The sequence below is a fragment of the Anoplophora glabripennis genome, unplaced genomic scaffold (assembly GCF_000390285.2).
Source record: "Anoplophora glabripennis isolate ALB-LARVAE unplaced genomic scaffold, Agla_2.0 scaffold677, whole genome shotgun sequence".
In the NCBI taxonomy this organism is placed as follows: domain Eukaryota; kingdom Metazoa; phylum Arthropoda; class Insecta; order Coleoptera; family Cerambycidae; genus Anoplophora; species Anoplophora glabripennis.
Window position 1 is genome coordinate 228,183 of NW_019416788.1, and position 11,973 is coordinate 240,155.

Genomic DNA, 11,973 nt, shown 5'->3' on the forward strand with positions numbered 1-11,973 from the left:
CTGGTATAAAAATTTTCTGAAAAGACACCAAGCAGCAAGGCATCAAGAGCAGCAGTCACTAAAGACAATATTGATGCTTGGTTTAGAGAAGTTCATGAATATCTTACTCAAAATAACTATAATGATATTCTTAAGGTAAACATCCAAAACTAAGTGAATATAAAGATTCTAATAACTAACCATACATATTTTACTCTAGGATCCAAAACGTGTTTTCAATGCGGACGAAACGGCATTCTTTTTAAACCCAAAACCTGGAAAGGTTTTGGCACCCAAAGGAGAAAAATCAGTGTATCAGCAGGTTAATAGTGATGAGAAAGAATGCTCGACTGTCCTCGTTACAGGAAATGCAGCTGGAGACCTAGCACCACCCATGGTTATGTTTAAATATGAAAGAATTCCCAGCGATATTTCGTCCAGTATACCACAAGAATGGGGCGTGGGGAAGTCCGAAAATGGCTGGATGACCAGCGAAACATTTTTTGAATTTCTAAGTAACGTATTTTATCCGTGGTTGATGGAGAAAAAAGTACCACTTCCAATCATTCTCTTCATTGATGGGCACTCTTCCCATTTAACTCTACACACTAGTTGCTTTTGCAAGGAGCATGGAATTATTTTGTTTGCTTTATTCCCAAATGCCACACACTTACTGCAGCCAATGGATATTGCGGTTTTCCGTACCCTTAAACATGGCTGGAAGAATAAAGTACATGAGTGGAGATTAGAACATCTTAATAACCCCATATTGAGAAAATCAAATTTTTGTCCTTTACTTAAAGAGGTAATTGAACAAAGGCTTAGTCCTGATAAAAATATATTGCAAAATGGTTTCCGTAAGGCAGGCTTAGTCCCATGGAATCCAAAGGAAATAAATATACGAAATGAACATTTAATTTCTAAACAAACTCAACATCAAAATTTAACTCGCACAACTGCGAAAGAATTACAATTTGGTTTGGACTTTATCAGCAAATATATTCCACAGGAGAAACTAGTGGAATTCAAAACCTCTAATGAATAGAAGGGAGACATTAGTGATTTGTCTCTTTTTCAATTTTATAAGAATATAGAATACGAATGGAAGAAAATTAGCGAGACAATAGTTGTAAATGAAGATAATGAAAATGAGGTAGTGGAAGAAATCATCCAAGAAAAGGATTTACTTGAAAGAGAAATTGTAGTTTCAGAGGCTAGTAAAGATCTATTAATACACACAGTGACGGAGACTAAAACTGGAGAAAACTGTGATGGCTATAATGTAATGCAAAATGTCAGTGAGCAAATAGTGGGTACTGATAAGGGGTGCCTCGAATCTACAGATAGGATTGGACAAGAGATTCCTCAATTTTCTGTGGTTTCTGATAGCAGTATCGGTTTAGAAAATCATGTAAATTCAGTAAATATCTATCAAGTAATGAAAGAAACCTCTCCACTAAAAACTATAACAAACCTAACAAATTCATCATCTTCAACACTAGATTCTAATAAACAAGTAACAGTACCATCTCCATTTAAAAAGATTCTTTTTTGGCCAGAACCTAAAATTTCAAAGAAAAAATATATGAAAAAAGAAAAAGTACCTGCGGTTGCTACCGCGAAACAGTGGCAAATTTATCATAAAAAAAAAGGAGCTGAGAAAAGAAGGAAAGAAGAGGAAAAGAAGGAAATAAGAGGAAAAGAAGGCTAGATTAGAAGAGAGAAAAGAGAAAAAGGGACAACGTGAGAAGTTAATGTTGGAGAAAAGTCAGAACGAAATTAAGAATAAGAAAAGATCAAAGAAAAGAAAAATGAGCTTTAGTTCATCTGAGTCAGAAGAAGAGTGGGTGCCATCAGATACTAGCACAGATGATGTCAGCATTATAACTTCTTCATTAATTGAAGAAAATGATGTCGAAAACAAGTTTAAAGAAGGTGATTATATTCTTGCCTCTTTCCCAGGTAGGAAAATGAATCATAAATATGTATGCATTATTCAAGAGATCCTACCAGAAAATGAGGCTGAAGTAGTTGGTATGAAACGTTGTTCAGAAGAAGACAAATGGTTTAAATTAAATGAAAGTGACATAAGCGTTATAAAACTTTCTCAAATAATAAAAAAATTAAAATTCCCTACGATGGCTGCCAGTGGAGATAGACTTAAATATAATTTTGGCGAACCTTTAGATGTTGAAGGATAAACTGATAATATCTTGCACGGATTCTGTCCTATATTTTTATTAATTTAATAAATGATTACATATTCATTCCGTGATTTTTTTAGTTTAGCTGAGACCTAGACCTATTTTAAGGTTTAGCTGAGACCTAAACCTTAAAATAGGTTTAGGTCTCAGCTTATACAGAAACAACTAAATATTTCTTATACAAGAGTTCATTTATTATTTATTTTTGCTTTTATTCTTTTCTATTACACCTGCCATTTATAGGTTCCTAATAGTGTCAAGTACTGAATTTTAGTAAAAACTAACATGTCAACTATTAGAAAAAATACAATATTTTTTTTATAAAAAAACAAAATTATTCATTGTAGCACTTTCAGAGATATTGATATTCTAAAAAATTCTACAAATTTCAAATAAAACCATATGATTTAAAAAAGTAAGTGTATACATAATTTGAAATTTATTATAAATGAAAATGAATTTTGTCTTTTATTTAAGACCTTATGGGTATCAACTACTGGTGCTTTTACCTTATATACAAAAACATACACGACTTTGTTGGAAGATATACTTTAAGCGATTCACGTAAAGAAATTTAACAGACATCAACAAGTAATTTTTAAAATCATTTTTTTATACATAAGGGTGGCTGCCACCCTTAGTACGGCCCGGGTATATACAAAGACACACAGGACTTTGTTGGAAGAGATACTTTGAGTGATTCACGTATAGAAATTTAACAGACATCAACAAATAATTGTTATAAGCATTTTTTATACATAAGGGTGGCTGCCACCCTTAATACGGCCCGGGCATTTATGAAAACATACAGGACTTTGTAGAAAGAGATAATTTAAGCTATCTACCTAGAGAAATTTAACAGATATAATGAAATAATACATAAATTTACAATATTCACGTAAGGGTGGCATCTACCCTTAGGTATGAGGACTGGAAATATATATCCCGCATAGTAATACGATTTTCGAGTCATTGGAATCTATAAATGTTGAAAATTTTAACAGGTATTACCACATGAACAAAAATCATAATCTGAAAAACCGTTGCTGGGAAATCGTTGCTGTATTCACACCCGTTAATAATACAACATCAACATAATCGAATTTATCTTTTTGACAGAAATTACATTAACCATTGCCCCTGTGTCTAATTTACATTTTGTATTTGCTGGGATACCGTTGCTGTATTCACACCGTGTACTATTAAGCACTATATTTTAACAAAATACGTTCTTATCTTTAGTTTATCAGGTAGATTAATTTATACAGACTTTTCGAAAGCGTTCGACCGTCTTGATCATATCTAAATATATCTATATTTATATGTATTATTTTGTAATTTATAGCCATTTCTCTTGTTATATATTTATGTGTTTTTGTGGATTTTAGCTGGATTTTGTTTTCTCTTTTTATTATTATAGTTTGCTATCCATATCCTGTAATTAGGCACTTGCCAGTTGGGTATAGTAAATAAACAAATACAATAATTAAATAAATAAATAAATAAATTTATGACTCAATATTAGTCTAGTTTCGGTACCATGTGATATTTGCTTTAGGTCTTAAATCACGCGACCTCCTCGTTCTGGTCTCTGACCCAGGAGAGAACACATTTTATTTTCCCACTACCTTCTACATAATATATGCATGTACTAGTCTTAATACAGCAACCCACCAAACACAAACTAATATTAATGGATGCATATATTACAAATACTACAGGGAAAAAACGTGAATAGTCAATTTTTGTCCGTATTGAGATAACCACGCCATCTTATAGCTTATACTCGATACTGTAACACAGTATATTCATACAGGAAGTAAACGTAGCGAGTCAAAGTATATCTTACGATTCATTATTCGTGTACCGGGAAAAAACATGTTAAGTCCGTATGAGTCGGAAACTTTTTATTGCATTTCATTCACATTCTATTTTCTAGATTCCATGTATGTGAGTTAAAGTGGAAGTTGTAAACAGTGTTGACGAGAAAGGAACATCATTTTTATTAACAAGAATTCTAAAAAAAGACAAAAAACGGGAAGGCTATCTGAAGTCAACAAGAAGCTTTGTCATGAAGAAGGTCCTAGTTGCCAGTGTATTAAATGTTTTGAGGTTATATCAGCACAAGAACAATCTAAAATACTTGCATCCTTTAACAGTATGAGATCTTGGAATGCTCAAAGTGCTTATGTTTAATATCTATTACTCTGATTGTACAAAGAAGACCAAGGCTTCCCAAAGAGGAAATTAACTTACGCACAGCCACTTATCATTACAGAATAAGGTTTGCCAGAAATAATAGTACTGTTGAGATTTCCGTCGTCTTAAAGCTTTTATTTCAATACACGGATTAACACAACGACGTATTGAAACAATACATAACTCTTTAAAAGCAACCGGTGAGGCTCCTCACGATCAAAGAGGTAAGCATGTCTCGAAGTACAGAAAACTTTCTACAACCACATTTCAATGTTTAAAGGTAGAAGCCATTATAGTACAAACAAAACAAAAAAAATCTACCTACCCGAAGAACTAATACAAAAAAAATATATATAATATCATGCATAAGGAAAATTTCCTGATAACCCTATTTCTTATGAAACTTATCGAACAATATTCAATACAAAATTTAATATTTCCTTCGGATACCCTCGTTCAGACACTTGTAGCTCTTGTGATGAATTTGTTGCCAAACTTGCTGTTTTGAATGCAAGATATGCAAATGTAACTTTACAAGAAAAAGAGAAGATCCAAAATGAAATAAAACAAATTACTGTTGAGAATGAGGTGCATAAGAAAAAAAGCATATGGAAAGTTAATTAATGCTTCCAAACTAGTTATTTAATGTATGTAAAACAGGAGAGTCATATCTTAGAGGTTATATGGCACAAAAATACAACTGGAAATGTTATAAATATATTAGAGTCTAGCACTATATTGAATTTACCTTGGACAATTTTACAAAATTTAAAGGAACATACTTGTCAGGACGATCCGTTTAATGAACACCCATTACAATTATTAGTAAAACTAATTTTAAAAAATTATTTCATTAGAATGCATCACGAGACATTTAAGTTAAAAGATAATGTACAAAACAGTCGGTCAGAAAAAACAATTTTATTTAAAAATCAATAAACAAATTTTTCATTGATATTGTCACAGTATTAATTACAATTACAATTATTCATTACCAAATGTACTAATATATTTTATTTTGTTAATACTTTTATAATGTACAATAACTTACATCTGTAGTTTATATCCTTTATTTTGTTATTTATTCATTACTTTCTTTTAATAGTAGTTCTTAACAATTAATAAAAGTTTTATCTTAATAGGTATATTTTATTTGACACTAATTTCCTTAAAAGCAAGATGTTGGAAGAAACTTTAACCTTGTGTTACTATCATCAAATTTCGAAACTAATAAACTGTTACTCACATCAGTGTCAGAAATCGTCTGCTACAAAAAATGCTGTTTAAAAACATATATTAATAAAAGTAGGTTGAGATACAGTACATATGTTAACATCATATACAAATATACTATGTAAACTTAAATGTTGATAAATTGGTCATCAGTAAATAACTACACTAAAATATTCAAATGAAGATTTAGTTATTCTGTAATTTTCCCTCATAACAAGAATTCCACACTATATTGTTTAAGTCGAGTGAAAAATATTACAATTTTTACAAAAACTGGTTTTGCTACCGATCCTGTAACCCCCATACGATTTGAAAAAAAACATATATTTTGCTAACCGCAGCCTTTATTGTGTTAAGATGTACTGCTTTAAAATTAAATTTGATTCAATTATTTCTGAAGGCAAGACTTCTTGTATTTAATACTAAATTGTAATTAAAATTCCTAATGAACCAATCTACCACCTCTGGTGTATAGGACTAATGTCAAATCTTTACTCCCCGCCTCAGCCCACAAAGCTCCAAGTCCACGACTTTATGTATCAAAACAATATCAATGCTGTTAGATATTCTATGCTGTATTTAGTACTATAAGATCGATGATCATGAATCATGATAGTGGAATATGGGGACATCGTCTATTGTAACACAAAACAGAAGGAAGCGTCAGAATGAGCCCGTGCTTGCACCCAACAAATTTCTTTTCCCAAATCGAGCATATAACTGCAAGAACTACATACAGTATAATTATTGTCATATTTATTTACCACTCATTTTAATTTTCAGAAACCATTTCCCATTTCAGGAGAGAAATACAAAAATTTACAAGACCTTAAAAACTTTTGTAATAATATTGCTGATGCCAAAACACTAAAGACGACCTACTTTTTTCTCTAGTTTTTTTATAATAGTTTTAAGTCAATACATGGAAAATGCCGTATTACATCTTTACTTTTGTTGTCTAGTTAACACGTTTTTTCCATGTAAGTTATGTAGTTACATGAAATAATAAGTAACACTGTGTCAATTATTTGAATCGGTGATTGTTGAAAGAGTGCTATAAGTCCATTTTTCAATGAAATTATATTTGATATGGGTTGCTATAGAAAATTATGTCAGCGACCGTTTGGCGTTCAATGGAACTAAGTCCCATTAACGGAATTACCAATAATGTGTACATACTGGATTGCAGTGGGAGTTGAATGGAACTAAGTCACGGACTTAGTTCCATTCAGCTCTCACTCATGTTTTCCCATTCTAATTGCACTGTTCTGCGCACACGCATATTTCCTATCGTGTTACCGTCACTACAGTAAACTGTCACTTGTTCAAATACAGAGTCCATAAGTTGCTGTGAAAATGAGTGGTAGAAAAAGATCTAAAAACCCTGAAACCTACAAAAGAAACATTATTAAGAAAACCAATATAGAAGGAACTGAATACATAAATTATGGTAGGAAGTTAATTCTTGCAAAAGATATTTGTCAAACATCTAACTGGTGAGTGTTAACTTTTCTAGGTTAGAAAATAATGTCTGTATGTTTGTTATTTTTAATAGCTGCAAAAGAAAACGCTGTTTGGAAAAAGTAAACTTTACGGAACGAAAATCTATACTTGCTGTATTTCACGGTTTAAGCAGCAAAAATGAACAAGACTTACATTTGCAACGGTTGATCGAATTTAAATCTATTATACGAAGAAGACCACGTGTTACAGAAAATCAGCACGAAACAAAATTACGGCAAGCTTGTTTTGAATATTTTGTATTGAACAACAATAAACGCGTCAAAATCTGCAGAAAAGCATTTGCTCAGCTTCACCGTGTGTCTGAAAAACGTATTCTACGAATAACCCATTTGCTTGTTAAATCAGAAACACCTAGAGATAAAAGAGGTACGAATCCAAAAACACATTGCATTCCAAAACTAGTATGTCAGCAGATTCGCGATCATATTCAGTCTTTCCCTACAAAAACTACGCATTATTCTGGTCGTTGTATTCAATACTTAGATGCTAGGCTTGATGTTAAAAGAATGTTTGGCTTGTTCAAAGATAAATTCCCCAACACAAAAGTTAAATACGAATTTTATTTAAAATTTTTCAACGAAAATTTTGCACTTCGATTTGGTCGTCCACAAATCGATGTATGTTGTACATGTGAAGAGCTCTCCGTGAAAATAAAAACTCCACATTTATCACAAAATGTAAAACTTGCTGCACAAGCAGACCTGACTCTCCACAAAAGAAGAAGCAAGAAATTTTTTACGGCCCTCAAAAATACAGGAGACGAATCTAAAACAAATCCAAAAATTTTAGAACTTGCATTTGATTTTATGCAGAACTTGCCACTCCAGTTGGTGAAATATTTTATTTAAGACAATTATGGGTGAACGCATTTTGCATTCACTATCTAAAAGATGATAACTCGCAGATTTACATGTACCACGAGTGTCGCCAAAAAAGGCGCAAACGAGGTGTGCTCATTTATTTATGACTATATAACCCATAATGTTTCTATTGAAGTAACTGATCTATATTTGTACAGCGATGGATGCCCCGGGCAAAACCGAAACCATACGATGATAAGAATGTATCTTGCGCTAGTAGATAATGGAAAATTTCAGAAAATTGTTCATCGTTTTCCAGTTCGAGGGCATTCGTTTCTCCCCTGTGATAGGGACTTCGGGGTTTTTAAAAGAAAAATAAAAAAAATGGACAGAGTATTTTTGCCCAAGGATTACTGCAGCATAATAGCTAACAGTAAGAAAAACGTAACAGTTAAGATGGTATCTACTGATGATATACTGAATTTCAGTAAATGGTGGCCTCCTTTATACAAAAAGACAACTCTGTCGGATGATAGTAGAGGCAAAAATGTACCTAAAGATCAGAAAATATCTTTTACGCCATCACAGTTTTATGAATTTGTATACTCATCAGAGCATCCTGGAAAAGTAATTGCTAAGTTTTTTATTAACGGTCTTATGAAGAACACTTTTGACTTACGACAGAGTGGGCAACGCAACATTTGCATGTCTTCTATACCTCAGGCATATCCTGCTGGAAACGTACCAATTAACAGTAAAAATCTTGACATTAGACAGGTTGTTAAATATGTTTCCGCTGAAGATGATGAAGCTCGAGCATTTTACGAGGAAATTTTACAGTGGCCAACCACAGACCAAGAGGTTGAAGACGAATAAGTTGTTCTAACTTTAAGTGTTTTGTACATCAAAAATTTTTTTCAGTTGGTATTTTTTAAGTATTACTATATTCATTTGTATGTCTTAATTCTTCAATAAAGTATATTTGTTTCAGTCATAACTACTTAATTTAATTTCACTCATTGTTGAAAAGTACTAAGTCCTTACTTTTGAAAAATAGCTAAAAAATAACAAAAATTAAAAATTATCATTATTTCTGTAAGATAAACCAATCCTAACGAATTCACCTTCACAACACTGACAGCATGTATCAATGAACTAAAATATATGATATCTAAACATATTTTTTAATTTACTCAAAACTTTTATTTTTGGACTTAGCACCCTTTCAACAATCACCGATTCATTTATATAACTAATATTTTGTTACATGAAAATTTTCTAAAATAGGTTAGTTTATTTAAATAAATACAAGTTTAATAAACAATATGGAATTATTTTACTTTAAAATTGCTGCTCTACTGAAAATTACAAATTTTTGACTTTACACGTTTTTCCCCTGTAGCCTTCAAATTGTCATTTAATAGCACCTTATTGCCATTCGTTTTTTTTAATGTAAAATAGTCAATACAATCAAATTATATCGTTTAATATTAGTCGTATCAAAAAATTTCGAGAAAAAGAACCTTCTCAAATTATCTGTCTAACGATGCTATACAAGCCATCAAAATACGGAGTATAAAAAATACAGGGTGAAACAAAAAGCAACTACCCCTACATTACCCCCATGCTGTCGATGTATTTTATTGATATTCACTTCAAAACATGGCTAGTTCCTAGCATTGGTCGTGCCAAATTTGAAAAAAATTTCTTCAAACATTTACCTAGGAGAAATTTGTATTTTTAGTTTTTTTTTGATTCAGCATTGCATTTTGATATCTGGGTAAATTAGTTCAAACAGTCTATTTTGACCTTTAGTTTCTGCATTATAAGGTTGGCTACATATTTTAGAATCACCCTGTATACAGCAGAAATAAAAACTTTAGAGCTTTTTTTTTAATCAGAAATTTTTATGCACTTTTGGCCACTCTGATAAATCTTTTATAAGTTTCAATGTTCATCGGAATGGACATGTCATATAAAAATCGACATATCAAGAAAAAATTTGATGAATGCAAGTATACTATTGCATAGAGTTTTCTGATTATTCTAAAAAAAGTTATAATTGAAAGCTTTAATATGAGTTTAGATCAGTACCTGTACTAGACGACCAACTTATCGTTATCAAAACTGCAACCCCCTTCGAGATCTGCAACTATGACAGGGATATCACACCCAAGGCCTCCTTTAGTACTCCACATGTCATACATACTCTCCTAACTCCAGCAAATGATCTTTCCCGCCATTTTACATAGGATCAATCTGCATGTGGTTGTGCAATCTCATAACCTCGCTAAATGAAGTTTCAACAAAAGTCCTTTATAGTTATTCATGTCCAAACGTCACCTACGGAGAAAAGACTGTTAAAGGGCTAGTCACATAACAACATATCAATATAACACCTGTAAATCTGAAATAGCTACTAAAAAGAAGTAATACTTAGACGTAGACAGGAGCTGCACGAGAACGCCATGGCGTCTACAAAGCCACAAGGCCAGTCTCCTAAAGGGATGACGATGAATACGAGGAAATGCTCCCTTTTCACTGGAAAGTTACACAAAAAACAAATTCCTGTCCCCATCCAAACTAGACTTAGAAAAACTGCTCTCCTTATTCACTAATTACAATTTCATGAAATTGCACTGCTACCAACCACCCACTTCTAAATTCATCACACTAGATCAGTACCAACTTACAATTGTTGAGGTACATTTTCTGCATTTATTAAATGTTCATATTACGAACTTTCATTATAACATGATAAAATGTTTGTTAACTTACATATAAAGCGTACTAGGAACAGCTAGTGAGCTGATACGCAAGGGTTTGAAATTTCTGGTTATTTCCGTGACATTGAAATTCTTACGTAGGTTAAAGACAGGTACACATGAATTACTGTGCGTTAGGACGCGTTCACCAGTAACTGTTTTAACTTAACACAGACCACCTAGACTGGCCGTATCTAATTCCAATGCACGGGTACCAGTGAATGCAAAATCCGGGGAAGTGGAGTGTGGAAGGCAATCTGATCGCGCGCATCTTTAAGCAGATCCGGATTAAGTAATATTTTTATTACATATTAAACATTATATTGCATCTTATGACAAATATTCAATTTTAAGTTTGTAATTCAGAAAATAGTATATTTTAGTGTCATATTAAATAAAACTACAAAATAATTTAAATATATTTATTGTCCTCTAAATAATATTAATTTATTTAATATTTGCCTTTTCGTAGATTTTACCGAATTAAATAATTTGACTTCATGATTTATTCGTACATCGATATACTTTTCACATTCAGCCCTTACAAGTTCTATTAAATGATTACAATTGTTAGGCAAATTATCAAATTGATGTTAATGCAAATTTTCAAATATGTTCGCATTCAGAAAGTTTTTTAATACATGATAAACAATTTTATTTTTCTGTAACCTAGGTGTTCTGCTTTCATCATTATTAAAAAAATTTATTAATTTTTCTGTTTCTTGGCATATTACTACGACATCTCGAGATGGATACCTCAAACAACCACGATCTTTAATAAAAATTAATTGACTGTACGAATACTGTGTATTTGACATTAAACTATTTACACAGTCTTTACATTTTATTGGCTTTATTAGAGAACTTGTTATTACAAAACCGCCAATATATACTATAATGTACTTGCTAATTATTTTTTTATCACAAAACTCTCTGATTTTTTCTAATCACATTTTGTCAACTCTCCGTTTCCAGGGTATTGAACATGAATTTGAAACTAGTTTTGTTTGCGATTTTTTCAATTGAAAAAAAATATTTTATTAATTTTCAGCTATCTCGAAATGACGAGAATTGGTATAATTTCATAAAAACTTGAGACTCACATAAAGTAAATAATTACTAAAAATATTTTACGGTAATTCATTCATTATTTTATAATAACAATATCACGTTAATCACTACACTATGTGGGCGAACAAAATTATAAAGCTAACCCTGGAAACTTGTGACGTCAACCGAAAAATGGCGTACATATTTACCTTTTATATA